General features: G+C 38.0%; 1 pseudogene; it reads left to right on the top strand.

Moving 5' to 3' along the window:
- The first annotated feature begins 843 nt into the window (after positions 1-843).
- On the top strand, positions 844-1,916 carry LOC102765459 (annotated as a pseudogene).
- Positions 1,917-7,348: the final 5,432 nt, after the last annotated feature.

Below are 7,348 nucleotides of genomic sequence, written 5' to 3'. Positions count from 1 at the left end.
GAGTGATGGTCAATTTGCATGCTGGTTGTGACTGATTAGCATATCAGGGATAATTAGCATATTCCTCTCTTATTATTGTGTTGGAGTGATGGCCAATTTGCATACTGGTCATGATAGTCAATACCTCTTCTCATATTTAGAAATTTTATAGTCATTATTTCTTCAAATAAGCTAGTTGATCTTTTATCCTTCTTTCTTGGGATGACATTGGTTAATAAAATGACATGGGTTCAAGTGTACATTTCTGTAATACATGATCTATATATTGCATTGTGTGTCCACCACCCAAAGTCAAATCTTCCCTCACCATATATTTGAGTCCTTTCCCCTTTATTACCACCTATTCCTCTTCCCTCTGGTAACCACGATCCTGTTGTTGTGTTTATGAGTTGTTATTTGTTTTTCTTATTTATTCATTTGTTGATTTCAGTTTTAGATACCATATATGAGCAAAATCACCTGGTTCTTAACTTTTTCTGTCTGTTTTATCTCATTTAGTATGATATTCTGGAGGTATTTTAAGTGCAGTAAGTTAACTTTTCAACTCCATCATTTTAATTTAGTTATTAAAAAATTATATCAATCTCTTTGTTAATATTCTCATTTTGTTTATATATCGTTATTCCAATTTCCTTCAGTTGTCTGTCTGTGTTATCCATTAGCTAATTAAATATATTTATGATTGCGGGCATGCAGGTACTACAGTGGAAGTGTCAGAGCCAGGTGGGGGCTGCCTGGGCTGCACTGCCCGGGTGAAGGCATCCTGCTCACATCCTTCTCCACCAGCCCTGACATGCCTGCCCTTGTTAGAGACAAACTTCACGGGAGTCTTTCTTCCTAAAGATGTAGACAGCACAGCACTCAGAACAGACACTCGGAACTGCTCTCATCTCAAAAACACAGTATGAGAAGCTACTGTGGAACGGCGTTTGATATATGTAGCCTTCCAACCAGCCACTGATCTCATTGGACCCATTACCTTGCATTCTCAATGAGATGGAGTCACCCATCCTGAGCCTCCCCAAGACTTTGAAGAATTTTTTAATGATCTTCAGCAAGCCACCCTCTCCAGAGAAATGCAGTATTTTTATACAGTGCACTGGATCTCTAAGAAACACCAGAATTACCAGTGAAGAATATATTAAATGTCTCAAGGGCTACTGTGAAACATTTTTCTATGGCATGACAGTAAATCTCATAAAATAGGTTCCTGTCTCTCCAAGGAGGTGTTCCTTTAGAATGATGACACACACCTGCAAATACATGCAGGGCACATACTGAAGTTCTTAGAAAAGAAGAAACCCAAAGATGCCTTCGGTGCTGTGGGAATAACAATGATTGAACTTTGCCTGAGAGACCCCTGGAATTTTGTCTTTGGATAAGCCTCTGACAGATGATGTTGGATTTTCAGCTTTGCCAGGCATGGCAGTGAGTTTACAGTTCCAGTTATGAAGGCAAAGTGAAGGTGTTGCAGAAAAAAATCTTCAAGTGACTATTCTGTTTTTGATAAGTATTGTACTCATGGAGTGATGATACATATTATACTCATGCAGTGACTAGTGTTTTGCGTCTTCAGTCCTGTAAGGCTTTAAACCCATGAGAACGAACATGTGTTTGGATTTTGACACTGCCAGTGACTTGCTCGCTTAATGCAAGCTACAACTACTTGGGAGAAGCTGACCAGCACCCACTAAATCTGTGACCTATCTGTTTACACAAGTTGCAGAGGGCTGTTGGCTTCAACATTATAGAAAGATATGCAGCACTGGTGGGTGGATTAGTGAGAAACCTGCTGACACACCTCCAGTTACTCCAAAGCATAGTCCTGAGGATAATGTAAATTCACCAACACCTGTGGAGTTTTTACGGCGTGGGAAGACTAGGTAGTAAGTTGCCTTGCTGTTGTGCAAAATTAAGAGACTTCAAATAAGAGTAATTGAAATAAATACATGCACACTAAAAACAAAACTATTTATGATTGTTTTCTTAAAATCATTGTCAGGTAAATCTAAGGCTTGTGTGTGGTTTTTTGTTGTTGCTGTTTCTTTCAGGGCCTGTTTCTGGAGACTGTTGTGGTATTTTGAATAGAACAGGTTTTTCAAAAGATGTAGCAAAAAGTTCTATACATTATTCATTTACATTGTCTCAGATCTTAGGAATGTTTATTTTGACATTGTTAATTATTCACTTTTGAACTCATTGGTTCCTTTTATGCTTGTTATTTTCTTGCTTATACTGTCTTCTATTTTAATTAATGTCTTTTTCAAAGTGTAGGAGCATCACATTTTCTACTTATGTGTTTTTGTTGTCACACTTTTTATTTTTATCCTGTTTTGTATTTTCCCCTAAAATACATAACTAATATTGCTTTATATTGTTAAGTGTCCACTAAATTTTTTCCAGATGTTCATCAGCTTTTTACTTTATGATTTGCACTTCCATTCTTTTTCATTTGACATCCCTTTCCTTCTAATTAGTGCAGGCATTATTAGACACAAAAGTTCCTTTATTTTCTCCTCAAAATATATTTTACTGGTAAATATTTATATTATGACCCTTTTGACTGTTGACTATTGGAATATAATTACTATGCCATTCACATAAATTATTTTCCTACTGTTCTTTCACTTCTAATGTTGGTATTTAGTATTTAGAAGTCCCCTGTCATTCAAAGGTAAACTGATTAATTTTTGTGGTTTATTTTAACACTAAAGGCCCAGTGCACAAATTGATGCATGGATGGGGGCTGATGGGGCTGGGCTGACAGGGGGGAGGGGAGGGCCTCTGGAGGTTGGCTGGCCAGCCCCGCCCCCTGGTCAAACTCCTGGTTGAACTCCCAGTTGAGGGGACAATTTGCATATTAGGCTTTTATTATATAGGATAGCATCTGTGTGAACATGCTCTTATTTCATTTTTTTTTGCCATTCTTTTGAATTTTTTTATCTATCTTCTTGGAAGTTTTTGAACTTTTTGAATCTGAATTGAGAACCATTATATTTGGTTTTGGAAAAATCTTAGCTATTACCTTTTCAATGTAGAAATGTCCAAATTCCTAGTTTCTTTTTCTAGAAATTCTACTAGATATATATTGGGTGTTCTTGATTTTTCTTCATTGACTATAGACCTAATTACTTAATATTAAATATCTAGGAATATTAGAAAAGTTTAATAGTTCCTGTCTGTCTGTATGGGTCCTATGTGACCCTACCTCTCATTTTGCTGATTTTTTTCACTTGAGTCTAATCTGCTATTTAACTCATGTATTTATTTGTAAATGTTCAGTTCCTTTTGTAATTTATGTAAATGTTTTTTGATTCTCTAATATTTAAAGCTGCTTGCTTCTTACATGTATCTTTTAAACCTTATCTTCTCTTGTAATTGCAATAATAAATATAGGTCTCATTTTTCTATTTGTAGTTATATATAAATATATGCATATATATATATTTATAGAAATACATATTTATAGCAATAGTTAAAAGTTGCATCAATAGCTCAAGGAGAGATTTGTAATTATTATACAAGGTTAAGCAAAGTTTATTATCTCAGATAAGATAGCAAATAGACTAATTAATTACAGCTTTCTACCTTAACAGCTATTGTTTTTAAGCCAGGAGTATGAAAAAGCTTTTGGGTAAATTAGAAATGCTTGCCATCACCAAGGAAACAAGAATTTGCAAAGTGAACTTGCATGTGTTTTCCTGATTTAAAAATTTAGCTCAAAATGAATATGATATCTGAAGTAAGATCAGCTGAATTTATTGCAATTCCCCATGGTTCGAATATCTCTCACTCAACACAGCAAATCTATGTTCTTCAATTCTACCGATGAGAACTGGAAGTTTAAGTTTTAAAATATTTGCTTAAAATTGCTTCCAGAAAAAGAATGTAACATTTTAGTGATCCAAGTGATTTACTCCCAACCAATATACAACAATAACGCTAGCTGCCCAGTGGCTAAGAAACAGAAAGGTAGAGGCAAAACACTATTTCACTGGATATTGGGCTAGTGTGATCTATATAGTAAGGATGATCTAAGGCCATAGTCAGCAAACCGTGGCTCGCGAGCCACATGCGGCTCTTTGGCCCCTTCAGTGTGGCTCTTCCAAAAAATACCACGTGCGGGGCATGCACGTACAGTGCAATTGAAACTCCGTGGTCCATGCACAGAAGTCAGTATTTTGTGGAAGAGCCGGTATTTTGTGGAAGAGCCACATTGAAGGGGCCAAAGAGCCGCGTGTGGCTCACGAGCCGTGGTTTGCTGAGCCACAGTTTGCCAGTCTCTGGTCCAAGGAGACAGCACAGATTTGAGCCTGGATAATAGTTAGAGAAGCGTACATATTCAAATTAAGATCCTGGAGATGGAGGAATAATGGCACATGATTCCTGGTACATTATAGAAACAGTGAACCTAGTAAAAGGAAATAACAGCCATATTAATTCAGGAGGCTTTAGAAAATGTGTCCTTAGTACTGTACTAACACTTGGCCTAGATATGCAATTGGTTTAAATACTTTGTTCTAAAATTACCAAATAAACGTAGGTTTGGGTCATGTAGGGAATGGTGATGAAAGGAAACCATACATAATACAAATTTAAAAGAAGGCATTACAAAGTTGTGTTTGTCACCCTTGGAATAATTACAGTGTTTTGCTGTAAGTGTGTAAGTTCTAGATCTCTTTCCTGTTGCCAGAAAATAAATAGCTTTGTGTACTAAATACCTTTCTTAAAAGACTGATTTTTAGAGCAGTTTTAGGTTACCCAGAATTAAGAGGAAGGTGCACAGATTTCCTATAACTGCCTGCCCCCACACATAGTCTTACCCCTTTATCAACATCCCCACCAGAATGGAACTTTGTTTATAGGTTTTACACTTTGTGTTGCACACCTTACGTGTTTGGACAAAGGTATAATGAGGTTCTCCACTATTATCATATTTATCAGACATACTAGTACATAGATTGCCCTAAAAATCTGCTGTGCTCTACATACTCATGTAGTTGGAACCACACAATCTGCAGCCTTTACAAATGGCTTTTTTTTTTTACTCACTAATATGCGTTTAAGATTCCTGTATGTTATTTCCTGACTTGATTGCTCATTTCTTCTCAGTGCTGAATAATATTTTGTCATCTGGATAAATCACAGTCTATTCATTTTCCCCCTGAAGGATAGCATGGTTGCTTCTGAGTTTGGAAATTGTGAATAAAGCTGCTATTAACAAGTATGCACAGACTCTTCTGTGGACATTCTTTTTCTACTCCTTCAGATAAATACCAAGGAATATAATTATTGGCTTATGTAATGGTATTATATTTAGTGTTGTAAGAAACCACTAAACTCTCTTTCAAAGTGGCTGTACCGTATTGCATACCCACCAATGAAAGAGGTTTCTCATTGCTCTACATCCTCACCAGCATTTGATGTCAGTATTCCAGATTTTGACCATTATAATAGGTGCAACATTGCATATTATTGTTGTTTTAATTTTCATTTCCCTGGTATGATGAAGATCATCTTTTCATATGATTATTTGTTATCTGTATAGCCTCTTTGGTGAGGGGGTCTATTAAGGTCTTTGGACCAATTTTAATTGAGTTTTCTTTTGTTATTGTTGAATTTTATGAGTATTTTTGTATATTTTGGGTAGCAATCCTTTATCAGATGTGTTGTATATAAATATTTTCTCCTAGTCTGTGGTTTGTCCTTTCATTCTCTTGAAAGTGTCTTTAGCATAGCAGAAGTTTTTAACTTTAATTGAGTCCAGCTTCTCAATTATTTGTTTTTATGGATTGGGCCTATGGTATCATAACTACAAAGTTAATTGCCATACCAGAGGTCCTGTAGGTTTCTTTCTATGTTACAGTCCAGGAATTTATAACTTTTTTAAAAAAAATTTAGGTCTATAATACATTTTGAATGAACTTTTCTGAAGGGTGTAAGGTTTGTCTATAGATTATTTTTACATGTGCATGTCTAGTTATTCCAACATAATTTGTTGAAAATACTATTTTTATTCCATTGTTGTGGTTTTGCTCCTTTATCAAAGAACAGTTGATAATATTTATGAAAGTCTATTACTGGCCGAACCGGTTTGGCTCAGTGGATGGAGCGTTGGCCTGCGGACTCAGGGGTCCCAGGTTCGGTTCCGGTCGGGGACATGTGCCTTGGTTGCGGGCCCATCCCCACTGGGGGGCGTGCAGGAGGCAGCTGATTGATCTCTCTCATCGATGTTTCTGGCTCTCTATCCCTCTCCCTTCTTCTCTGTAAAATAAATCAATAAAATATATTTTTTAAAAAAGTCTATTACTGAACTCTTTATGCTGAGCTATCAAAATATTTTGTCTATTTTTTTCACCAATATCACATTGTCTTGACTACTGTAGCATTATAACAAATCATTTTTCTAGCTTTATTTAGATATGATTTATATATAACATTGTGTAGCATATTAAGGTATATAATGTGATAACTACATGCATGTATATACTGTGAAATGGTTACCAAATAAGGTTTGTTAGCACATTCATCACCTCACATAATTCATTTAGTGCGTGTGGTAAGAACATTTAAGATCTACTAATTAAACAACTCTTCAGAATATAATACAGTATTATTCAGTACTAGAGGCCCAGAGCATGAAAATTTGTGCACTCAGGGGTAGAGGGGGTGGCAGGGGTGGAGAGGGGTCCCTCAGCCTGGCCTAAGCCCTCTTGCAGTCTGGGACCCATTGGGGGATGTCCACCTGCTGGCTTAGGCCCACTCCCCAGGGGATTGGGTCTAAGCTGGCAATCAGACATCCCTCTGGCAGCCAGGGAACCCTTGGGGGGGCAGGCCTAAGCAGTTAGTCAGACATCCTTAGCATTGCCACGGAGGCCAGCCATGAGCCAGCTTCTGGCTGAGTGGTGCTCCGCCTGTTGAAGCGCATTGACCACCAGGGGGAAGCTCTTGCATTGAGTGTCTGCCCCCTGGTGGTTAGTGTACATCATAGTGACTGGTCATTCTTGGCCTTTCCACTGTTAGGGTCAATTTGCATATTACCCTTATAAAAAAGTTATAGGATTATATAGGACTAGAGGCCTGGTGCATGAAATTCATGCATGGGGGGGTCCCCCTCAGCCCAGCTTGCACCCTCTCCAATCTGGAACCTTTCAGGGAATGTCCGACTGCCGGTCTAGGCCCTGGTCACCCCCAATTGCCCCCCTGCCAGCCTCATCATCCCTAACTGCCCACCTGCTGGCTGGGTCACCCCTTACTGCCCTTCAACCGGCCTGGTTGCTCCCAACCGCCCCCCCCTTGGCTGGCCTGGTCACCCCTAACTGCCCTCCCCCTGCTGGCCTGATCACCT

The sequence above is a fragment of the Myotis davidii genome, unplaced genomic scaffold (genome assembly GCF_000327345.1).
Source record: "Myotis davidii unplaced genomic scaffold, ASM32734v1 scaffold128, whole genome shotgun sequence".
Lineage (NCBI taxonomy): Eukaryota > Metazoa > Chordata > Mammalia > Chiroptera > Vespertilionidae > Myotis > Myotis davidii.
This window is presented reverse-complemented; position numbering and strand designations above follow the sequence as displayed.